This window comes from Sinohyriopsis cumingii, chromosome 7 (genome assembly GCF_028554795.1).
Source record: "Sinohyriopsis cumingii isolate HCF-2022 chromosome 7, ASM2855479v2, whole genome shotgun sequence".
NCBI classification, from domain to species: Eukaryota; Metazoa; Mollusca; class Bivalvia; order Unionida; family Unionidae; genus Sinohyriopsis; species Sinohyriopsis cumingii.
In genome coordinates this window covers 93,819,040-93,831,609 of record NC_142967.1, presented here as the reverse complement: position 1 = coordinate 93,831,609, position 12,570 = coordinate 93,819,040, and positions in this window count along the sequence as shown.

Here is a 12,570-nt window from a genome sequence, read left to right as displayed (position 1 = left end):
CACAATTTGGATATGCCACTGGAGAACGATCAGCTCTGTGCAAAAAGTACATTTATTACCTTCAACAAAAGAGGGTATAAAAATGGTTACCATGCCACGACTGTTATCATTAGTGATAAAACAGTTTCCGTTCAAAGAAATCAATGATATTATTCAGACTGTGGATTATTACCAACTCTTTTTATGAGCACTGTGTCCGGTGAATTTCGGTCTTCGTCTGGTGTGTGTCTTAGTGATTTGTTATCTGGAAATTCATTTACCAGCCGATTCCTTGTGGCCTCTGTACGATCCGTACCTCACGGTCCCTCAAAACCATGAGGGTGATTTCATCTCGATACTTCTCTACCTTTACTGGAAAAAATGATTCTCCAACTTTTATTTGCTGAAGATGTTTAAGACGATGTGTGTCTAGTATACACCCTCACTGGTCAAATGTGCGTGACTGGAGAAGTTTTGGTTTCATGGTTTGGACAAAAGAAGAAGCAAACTATACCCAAAATTAGTGATAATAAATTCAACGTTCAGTGAAAAATGTAACTTTTAAATCTGTGTTAACCACAGTGCCAGAAGAAGAACCCGACACCAAGGAAAACCATTCGGGACACACTGCCATTGATATGAATATTCCCGAAAAGCCATTCCGGAACGACCCGGGTGTGACTTTGTCTAGGGATGTAGAGACTCTAAGAACATTACAAACTGTCCCTAGGACAGCATACCCTTGTCACCAAAACTATTATACAGTGACTTGTTTTTAAACCACTTTGATCGTTTTGGTGCGTATTTTATCGATGTACTTAACCCTTTGGCTTTTAAGTATTTTTGTCTTTCTTGTTACATTTTTAAAATATTTTTCAAATAAACCTGTCCTGTAAAAGTATAAAAACTCTTGTCTTGTCTGATTTCGTTTCAAAAGTGACATTTTCTGTACTATGGTTACCTCTGCTGTCTCTGCTCCCTCTTCCTACACTTTCAAAGTCATCAACAAACACTTAAATCGTGCAGTTTGGAGGCCTTTTATCTTTGTCATCCATTTGTTATGTTAATTGCTGGACCCAGCGGTTCCTTGCAAAACCGAATTTGTCAAACATTTGATCGAACATAAACATCTTTTGATCGATCGTCCACCTCAGCGAATCGTGTGGTGTTACAAAGAGTGGCAATCTGCGAGTAGGCTCTTGTGAGAAAGTCGAGTCGATTCCATCGGGTTTGTGGGAGGCATTCCTGGCGAAGACGACAGCATTGTGTATGACCCCAGTCAATTTCATATGGTCATCTTCGAGGACATGTTGAGAGAATACGAAGATGAAATTAAGCTGTCGTATACGTTCAAAGGGCATAACCGTAAAGCCAGTTTCAAATACTTCAACCAATACTTGTTTGAACAAAGTAAAGTCCATCGCACCATCGGTCTCAATGCTCATTACGTAATCTTGTTTAAAAGTCCTAGAGATAAATAGCAAGTGCAAATCTTAGCCAAACAGTTAGGAACTCCCTGGCTGACTCATGCGTTCGACGATGCCACACAAACCCCTCAAGCCTATTTACTCGTGGATTTGATAGCCACCTCTCCCGATTATAAGTGATTTCGTGCCCATCGGTTTCGACACTGGTGCCATGACTGAGGGCCTATACAATCCACGGTCACTTTTGGTCTGTTTCACACATCGACAACATGACGTCCATTCAGTCTCATCTTCCCGTCAAATCGATTCGTGCCTTGTATGCCATCCGTCGCGAAAAAAAATCCCCAAACACGCGCTCGTGTCTTAAAAGCCAGACTTATAAAAGTCTTAAGATGGTTCACGGTGACAGCACGTTAATTACTACACGGCATAATTCACATCCCTCGTCAAATCAAACGCTTTTTAGAGAGAAACAAAGTAGCCATGGCACAACTGGCAGATCTCGCATCGACACCCGAACCAAAAAGCAAATAATTTTGAAACCTGGATGTAGCGGTTCTCTTGGAGGCGTCATCATTCTTTCTCTCTTAACGTGGGATCCCAATGCCAGCAAAAGTTATCCCGAAGAAAAAAGACACTCCCCGACACAAATTGACCCAGAAGAAAAAGATCAGTGTTGTCAAGACCGGGTCATAGTCGCAGAGAAAAGTCCCCAGAAAAATAAAAAGTCCCCTGAAAAGACCCCAGAGAACAGCTTCTCCCCGCAGAAAAAAGGTACGAAATTCTGGACACAACCTTACATTCCCAAGCCACGACCTCCAGCGACGATGACTGCGTCTCCAGTAGCATCATGTTCTTCCAGTTCTTCCTAGTGATACCAGCCAAACCAAATTTGACACCCGTTCTTCCGCATTTGATTCAAAAATGGAAATCCGGGTCTCCAGGAACTTGTCCTCCAATGGTGACACCCTCCTCCTCTTTATCCGCAGCGCCAGCTGTTGGCAAAGTACCTGTTCCCAAAATGAAAGTCCAAGAGAGATCGGTATGTTACATAGTTTACTGGATTTATCCAAGCTAGAACTGTCCCGATTTAGTCCTTTAGGAACCCGCTCCATGCATCGTGATGCCTGTCATTAAGTTGGTACGACGTAGATACAATCAGTGGCGACTCATTCCACTATAAAAAAGGCCTGGAGTAAACTATGGGTATTAGTGTTTTTGTGCTTCTGAAAACCAAAAAATTGCGGCTAAAAGAAATGCACACCATCACCATCGCTGTCCTCCTGTCCAAAATGGAAAGGGAGAAAGAAAAAGACAGTATCGTCGTTTGATCCTTTCATCCGAAAAAAAAGTGTAGCCAAAGATCGACATCTACCGCAGAACATAGCCCATCGTCCAAACAAAAACAGTAGCAACTAAAGGGGAGGATTGTTTGGCGATATAAAAATAAAAGTCGTCACAGCTTTGACGAAGCGATAGTCAAAGAGGTTGTCAAAAAGATTAATCACGCACACAAATAACTACTCTAAACAATAACATGTAAGGAAGAGTGTCACGTCTTCAACGTTAGCGTATTTTTTCTGTGCTCCGAAGCAAACAAAGATGTTAACCCCCAGAGGTCATCCCTCTTCTACCCCCAAAAGAAAGAAAAGAAAAGGACTTCCTCCTCGTTTAACCAAACATTGGGACTTGTTGTCCGTTTTGTCCAAGGCCTATTCACCTATGCGAAAACAAATTGAAACCACCTCCAAAGACGCCGTTGATAGCGAGTGCGAAAGTTTTCTGAATGTCTTGAAAAGAACGATACCTTTGTCTGAGCATTCGAAAGAATGCTTAGCTAAGCATCGACACGTTCTACGCCAAATGATCAAGAATCAAATAACCAAAGGTCAAAAGAAAAAAGATTTTGGTACAACGCGGAGGATTTGTGCACGTGTTGTTAGCACCCATGCTAAAAGCCACGTTGACAACCTTGATTACATGACTCATGACAGGAGCTGCTTCACAAGAGATGGGTCAAAGATAAAAAAGGATGAAGAATATAAAATGAACCTCTGGGGTCAAAAGATCTCACTCGTAACCTTTGGAATCTGATAGAAGGACGAACACTGACATTAGTGACTTACAAACGATGGATAGAATTCCATCGTTGGCAAGAACAAAAGACCCCGCATTTAGCTCCCAATCCTCATCTTAACCTAAATGTCCCAGTTACAGCACGAACTTCAATCGTTGATCGATTTCAGCGATTTGTCAGAAACGGAATAATCGCATAGGCGCGGTCAAGTGTTGCGACGACTATAACTCTTTCACCAGAAAGCTTTAGACGAAACAGCTCCGCCTACTCTGAAAGATTTTAAGACCCTGATGAAAAGTCCATCATCATCACTACCACCATCCCGAGTGACCAAGTAATACACAGCCCCACGGCTGACTGAGGAAGAAGAGGCATGAGAAGTCTTTCAAGCACCGTCAGCGGCTCCCATCCCTATCAAGATTTCAGCGTCCTTGTTGATCCCTTCCCACACACTCAAACGAGAAAAATTTAAAGCTTGAGTTAAAGAGATGATATTCACTCCTCCTTCGACTGAAGTCAAAAAGACCAAAGGGAAACCAGAAGTGAAAAAAGAAAGCAAGACAAAAGTCATCACATTACCACCACCACCACCACCACCACAACCACTACGCAAGATTTCTACTCCCGTGGCACGTCGGACAAGTAAAGCCACTTCCAATCCACCACCTCGCCCCATCCAGAGTATCATCAGTGAAGAGTGGGTGACAGAATAAAAAAGTCCTAATGGAGAATGTGTTAGTCAACATTTACTACAATCCATCCTGCGGGATACGAAGCAGCTCAGAAATTGAATCCAAAACCCGGCTCTCTAGTGTCCGTTTACCTCAAGTGCAACGATGGTTACAGGAAAATGCCATGTACACCTTACACAAACCCATTCGACGAACATTTTCTGTGATTCTCATCCGAGTGGAGGGCATATATCATAAATGAAAGACAATTTAGCCGATGTCTCTCATTTGGCCACCTACAATCGAGGCTAAAATATTTGTTTTGTGTCATCGAAGTCTTTTCTAAATTTTTCCAGTTCGTGCATTGACGTCTAAATTAAACACTGAATTACTGCGAGCCCTAAAACTGGTGTTGAAACAAAGTGGTCGTCACCCTCTTCGATGTCAAACTGACAAAGGCACCGAATTTCTGAACAAAGCTTTCGAGAAAGAATTAAAGAAACGAGACATTCATTTTTTCTCCACCGATAATCCTGAAACTAAAGCCAGCATTATGGAATGTTTTCACCGCACCTTGAAAGAACGCTTGTGGAAATATTGTACGTATTAATACACTCTCAAGTATATCGACGTCTTACCATACCTAGTCCAAGCACACAGCCAATCGTACCATCGGAGCATTGGATGTACCCTCCAAGAAGTGACTCCCGACAACGAAGTGACAGTCTTTGAGCGCCTGTTTAGTACGTCTCCCACTACGACTGTCCCCAAGAAAGGTAAGTGTTGACGACTGGAGATTATGTGCGCATTGGCAAAACCAAACACACTTCCGATTAAAGTTATTTACCCAACTGGACAATCGAACTCATACGTAACACTGGATATGTGCGTGGCCGTCATCCTGCTGTCCATATATTGGAAAACGTGAACGGAAAAGTGTTAAAAGGAACGTTTTTCTTGACCGAGTAAAAACGAGTGACCAAAATAGAAGACGAAGTGTCCGCCATCAAAAGCATTCTCGATAGAAGAACCGGTAAAGTCGGAACACGACGTGTCAAAGAAGTCAAAGTACGTTGGAAAGGATATCCTCCTAGTGTTGACTCTTAGATAGACGCTTCCCATTTCATTGACTATAAAAAGAAGTCACCATCATGCACTTCAACACAGTCTCAATCACCACAGAGACCACTCCTTCTCCGAGTTCTTTTCTGGAAGATCTGCAAAAGCAATCCTTGTGGGTAAGGTGTGGAGAACGTGTGCCTTAAATCGTCTTTGTCTGACAAATCGTTCTGGTATATTGTGTCATCGGTGCAGCCATTGCTAATTTGAGTTTGAAACAAGGAGACAAACAATTGTGGACCATTTTACTGAACAGTTGCATCGGTTGCGTTCACCCCAATCATTCCCTGAAAAACTATAATGGTCACAACGCGAGTCTTGCGATCAACATCAGTCACCCTACCACCCCAAAAACAACACTCTTTTAATCACTCCTCTAACCTCCAGTGACCCCTCGGACAGCCGAACTCTGGAATTTTGAACAAGTAATTTTACTTAACGTTACCCAGTGACAGTTCCACGGATGTGTTTCCCTAAAACATATTGTGTTGTTTCACGGGCAATTAACGCAGGCCATACAACTGGATCACGAAGCCCACTGGGAAGTGGCTTCGGTCGAAATGATCCACCGTACACAATTCCTAAACATCACTGAAAAGCAAAACACATTTCCGGTAGAAGTTCACGACGGCACAGTGCAACACTGCTTGCATCATAACAAAACTGTAGATAGCTCTAACAAAACAACTAGCACCCCACAGTCGTTCTCTGTACATATATCACTTGAAAATACCCGCAGGCTATATTTTAGTGGTCAACATCTAGTGAACACGATTGCTACCAGGTTCAATGAATTGTTTGGCAATGCCTTCGAGAACACCAAACGAAGTGTCACGATCAAGTATCATAAATTAGTTCATAGCCTGCTGATTAAATTTTCGGAGGGCAATGTGTCGAGCATTACATTTTGTCCTGAATTGTTTGCATTTCGGGTGGAAACCTCAAGATGATTAAGCCGAGTGAGCCCATACCACCTATTTACGACAGCTTGAGTTTTGTGAAGTATTTTCTTTCCCCTGTAGAACTGAACCAATGATTAAAGTTGATCTTTGTGTGTTCCGATGTGGTGGATTACAACGTTGTGGGACATACCTCCGTAACGTTACTGCAAGTCATTCAGTTCAAAGTTGATCCTGACCCGTCCGCTGACGAGGAAGGAAGAAACACATAATTTGTACATCATGATTATTTACCCGTCAGTAAGTCGTATTTTGACACTATCAACATTACTAGAAAAGGATATCTGGGAAATAATATTTCATTCACAAAAGGGAAAGTCACTATGAAACTCCATTTTCGAAGACGATTCTCTAACAAATTGCACGTCATGCATTCATTGTACCAACGAGTCGCTTGACAGCGAGGACATGGTTTAGGAGATATGCTAAAATCAACGTTTCGTTGAGTGGCCCCCGTTTCGAAACCGATGGTGACACAAGAAATGCACGCCTTGAAAGATGCCGCTTTGACGCAAGGCAACGAATTTCTCCACAATGACATCATCGACAAAACAAGCCCCCAAAGATGCCTTCTTGAGAGCAGGCAAAAATGTCGTGCTTCTTTCAAACTGGCAAAGAAATTTCGGGTCGGTGGGAAATTCCTATGCCCTGGACACAGCTGACTCGGGAATTCCTGCTGACCTGACACCACAGCGAAAACAAGGCAGAAAGAGACGACGACGAAGACACCTCTTCTGAAGACTTTATGTCCCAAGAGCTAGAAAGACTAAGAACAGAAGAACCTTCCGATAATAAGAGATTTTTTATTATCAAAACAAAGAGAGAAAAAATGATGCACCGAGATTCTTGCACATATTCCAAGTCGGAACTAGATCTGTTTGCCATGCCGCTCACTGTGATTTCGATGCAAGAATCCCAGTGGGTAGAATTTCATCCCGTCTCCTCTTTGATAGATTCAGCTCCCATCGAGTTTGAAATCAAAGGACAGATCGCAGATTACAACGAGCTGAATAGCAGTTACTTTTACCTGAAAGTGAACGTTAACACAACGGTAGACAATGCCAAACAGTGAACTAATAATAGCTTGGTTCCCGTCAACAATGTCATGCATTCCTTGTTGAGCGAAGTGGATTTGTTCTTGAATAAAAGAAATGGTTACCGAGCGTACCTGGAAAATCTCTTGACGTACAGAAAAGAGGCCAGGAACACTTATCTGGATGCTTGGATCGTATGGAAACCTGACACAACAGGCAAAGACAAGCTTAACGACGCAGCCGTGACAGAACTTAACGATCTTCACAATGTGGGCTTTAACAACCGCCGAAGCAAAATTAATCTAAGCCGTAGTTTTGAACTGATGAATTGTTTGCATTTGGACATGTGGATGCAAGAGAAGTATTTGCTGAACGGAGTGGATGTCCGCCTGAGACTGAATCGTAGCAGTGCTGCTTTCCATTTGATGAATGATGATGCCAATTGCAAATCAGTTATCTAAGAAGCCAAAATCTACGTACGCAGCGTGGAAGTGTTACCTAAAGTGGGAAACGATATCAGTCACAATTTGAGCAGAAGGACCGCCAAGTATCCGATAAGACATGTAGAAGGGAAAACCTTCGCCATTCCCGCTGAACTCCTCTCCAAGTTCGCAAATCATCTGTTCCAAGGACAGTTACCCAGACGTTTAGTCAGTGGTATAGTCAAGAATTCAACCTTCATGGGAGTCCACAGTTGAAAACATTTCAAGTTTAAACATTGCAACGTGAGCAAGGTGAAAGTCAATTGCGATGGCAAGACCTTGTGTACCAGACCTTTCGAAGCTGACTTTAGTGACGATAAGAATAATTTACTTGATATTACTTGCCCCAGTGCGAAGCCACGGGAGAGCTAGGGACCAACACTAGTCACTGTATTTTGTACGACCATTATGCAGGAGGATACGCTTTGTGGGTTTCCGATTTCACTCCAGACTAAGGCAGCGACGATTGACAATTCCATCCTATAAACTAAGGTAAGATTGGTGTGGAACTTTAGTTTAAAGATCACGCGGTGATCGTCATATTGAATGCCGAATTTGATAATACGATAGAAATCAACATTTTGAGAGAAGTCATCCTAGACTATTAGAAGCTATGAAAGACTCTTATCCCTCTTTGAATGGTGGAGAATCTCTGGAAATGGAATGGTAGGATATCGTTGAAGCAGAACCATCCACCAGAAAAGACAAAGACAAAGAGGACATGGATATTTGCAGATGGCCAGAACAAGAACAACATTTTGTCTCCTGTTTTGCCAAGCACCTGACAGAAACCACTACAAGGTTGACGAACAAAGATTGCCATGTATGTCAAAACGATCATCCCAGTCAAATTCAACACGATAAATTCCTAATGATAAATAAAAAATAAAAATTGGACGAGTATCTGGAGGACGCTTGGAGTCTCATCTCGGAAGAAGCAGTGTTGCATCAGTGGTATATAAACTTGTATGATCATTCTTTCCCTCCACTGACTGCTCTAGAGATCCATCGCATCGAATCTCTCTTGGCCTAGAGTACGGAGAAGAAGTGAAGAGACGATTACTTGACAGAGATTTGCAAACAAAAAGGCAGGATTGAATTCATGACTTATTATTACCTGTAAAACAGATGAAGAAACAAAACTAAATGGATACCTGGGAAATGTGTTACCTTTTGTAAACCAGTTCATACACTGCTTCTTTGAATCCTGTTGTGTGCGCTAAAGATGAACTTCCTCATCACAAACCTCAAGCCCATCAAGCTTATGTCATCAACACGGACGGCAGTCATCTCCAAGAAACTCACTGGGTAGCCGTCTAATTTTCCCACGATGCCTGTGTGGAGTATTTTGATTCGTATGGATTACCACCTTTTGAAGACGACATCATCAACTTTATGAGAAGAAATGTCCAGACGAAACGATTCAATAACGTGAAATTACAAGGCACAGATTCCATGGTATGTGGACAATATTGTGTTTATTTTCTTCATCAACGCAGTTTTGGATATACCTTATAACATCTAATGACTTATTTTGATCGTAACTTTTCTCGAAACGATGACAAAGTATTTAGATGGTTTTGTGATCATTATGACTATTTTTTGTTTTGGTTAGTGTACATCAATGGTCAAATAACCTCCATCAGTGGAAATCTAACTTGACTTCATAACGTTGTCAACCTTGTCGAAAATTGGTTATTTGATAATGTATGCATTGTTGGTTAATTGTTGGTTGAAAAACAAATGTTCTCTTTTGAAAAATAATGTTGGTTGTTTGTTTAAAAATAAACACTGTGTATTCATTCTCTTTGACTTCTCCCTATCCCTCACCTTAAGGTCAGCTATAGGGATGTTTTCTATCGTGTCCGCGCCTGAGCAATACAAAGTGATGCAGTCTCCAGTCTGACCATCCATCGTTGATTCGTCTGGCTACCCATCCTTGACGTATAAACATGAGTAGACTAGCCAAACTTCTTGAACTTCAAATGCACCTGTAGTATGCCAGGCGTCTGATAGACGAGATGGCCATGGAGGCGATAGCAGAAGCAGCCCAGCTGGAAGAAGAGAAGGAGAAGAGAAAGAGCGAAGAGAAGAAGAAAAAGAAGAAAGACAGGATCCTGCCTCACCTCATGATTAGGCCTCTGTGTGAGGTGACGCTTGAAGTCAGAACAGTAACACCACCACTACTACCACAATCACCGCCACTATGTCAACCACAGCCACAACCACAACCACCAGTACCAAGAGCCGCTGTCCCCCAGATGGAAAACTGGGACAAAGAGTTGGAGAGACAGCGACGAGTGCGGGACCTCATCATCCCCGGGTCTGACATAAGAGAATACAGAGGGAACAAGTATTCACTATCCTTCAAAATAAAAACTGGGGAAGATGAAGCCACTCATCAGCAATCTGCGCTCCCAACCACACGCATCAATTGGGGGAATGATGAAGTAGACGATGTGTGTGTGGGACCCGGCTTAGGAGGTGTCATCATTAACTAGGTGCATCTGAAGTTCCAAAAACCAGCTCTTTTCAGGGCTAACCAGGTCTCTAAAAAAGAAATAAATCAAGTTGCCAATCCTATAATTATATGTGTATCTATGTGTATGCATGTGTGTTTGTGCGCGCACGTACGATTGTGTAATGGTATGTGTTCGTGTGTGTGTGCTAGCGTACGTTTGTTTGTGCATGTGTGCGTGGGTACGTTTGTGTGTATTTGTTTTATATCTTAAGAAAAAACCCTGTCCCTGCACAAGAGTACGTTTGTGTGTATGTATGTGTGTTTGTGTGTGTGTGTGTGTGTGTGTGCGCGCGCGCGCGCGCGTGGGTTTGTGTATGTATGTTTGTGTGTATGTATGCACGAGCATGTTTGTGTGGTGTTTGTTTATTATCTTAACAAAAAAAACTTGTCTGTAAACACAGAATATTTCTTATCAGTGTCTTGGTTTGTAAATAATTTATTTTAGGTTAGCACTCGCATCACTGTGGGTTGTTGAGTAAGTGATATAGCTGGTTAGTGAGAGTGAATTTTTCCTTCACGTTTGTGCTTGAGACATAAAAAGTGGAGCATTCGTCATTCGAGCCGTTCAACCTTGGATAATCAAAGAAGATGGAAACAACTATTTAAACATAACGAAAAAGTTGTAGCAAATGGTTGATGATATTGGGATGGTAAGGGAAGTGTTGGTGAGATTGGAGAATGCTTCTTATAATCCCCACTGTCTCAAAATGGAGAGCTCATCGAGCGTGTCTTACAAACCTAAAGGCGATGTCAAGAGGAACTGTTCGCCGTAAGCTCGTTAACGAGTACAAGGCCATCACAGAACGTGAGATCCTCACCACGCAGCACTATTTGAAGTAAGTGCAAGACCACTACCAAGCACTCACCGGAAAAACAGCTCCCAAAGACGAACTTCTTCAACATCAGCATGACATCCTCAGTCGATCACACCGAGCTGATATCGATAAACGACTACCCAAAATCGATCATCAAGCCCTTCAACGACAACGCAATAACATCATGCATCTTCCACCCCACCCCACCCCAGGCACTGAAAAAGCGTACGGAGGTGCTGACAAAGGATTCATTTACTTCTGCGCAGAGTGCACCCATCACTCATGTAGCGCATTGTACATCCTACTTTTCAGGCAGAACCATGCACCCACACCGCCATCAAACTAGGAGTCTCTAACAACGTTCATCTGGTCAATGAGTCAAGACACTTCTCGATGAAGTGGGAACTTACATCAAACGCGTCCCCAACAATTTCCAAACATACATGTCGTTTTCTGTTGGTCCTTTTCGTTTCACCGATTCCTTCCAGTTTATGAAGTCGTCTCTAGAAGAACTCGCTCAAACTTATCCTAAGTTCATGCATCTCGAAAAAAATATTTACTACTCGTGCTCCTCTCCTCAAAAAAAGGAGTTTATCCCTACGAATACATTGATGCATGGTCTAGATTTGATGAAACCTCCTTAGCAGCTCTAGAGGACTTCTATTCTCACTTACATCTCTCCCACATCACGGAGGAAGAGTATCAGTACGCTAACCAAATATGGAATAACCTCGAATGTCACACTCTCGGCGATTATCACGACCTCTACCTCAAAACAGACATACTTCTACTAATGAATGTCTTCAAAACTTTCAGACGCATTTGTCTAGATCATTATCAACTCGATCCAGTTCTGGTATTTCATATCACCAGGACTCTTCTGGGATGCCATCATCAAGACCATTCAAGCACAACTTGAACTCTTCCAAGATCCAGACATGTTCATGTTCACCGAGAGCATGACTCGAGGAGGCATCTGCACTATCAGCCAAAAACACGACAAAAACACGCCGTCGCCAATTAAACAAAAGTACACGAAACACTACGATCATATCAAACCCTCCACCTACATCCTTTACCTTGATAACAATAATCGCTATGGAAGGGCTATATTACATTTCCTTCCCGCAGGAGATTTTCTTTGGATCACCCGACAAGAATTCCTGCAAGAAAGACAAACAGGGTATCAGGATAACTCAAGGGGATATTTCACCGAAGTCGCTCTGGAGTATCCACCCCATCTCCACGACGCTCAATACGAGTATCCCTTCTGCGCTGAACAATTCCTCATCACACCTTCCGTGCTTTACATGCTTTCTTCTTAATAGTTCGAATAAAAAGCACAATTTAGAATAGGAGATGACAAGATATAAAAAATCGTACGCAAGCCCCATCACAAAACACACGAAAATATACATTAACGACTGCACGAACGAGCTCTTCAGCATGGACTCGTTCTCCAACAAGTTCATCGATCACTCGAGTT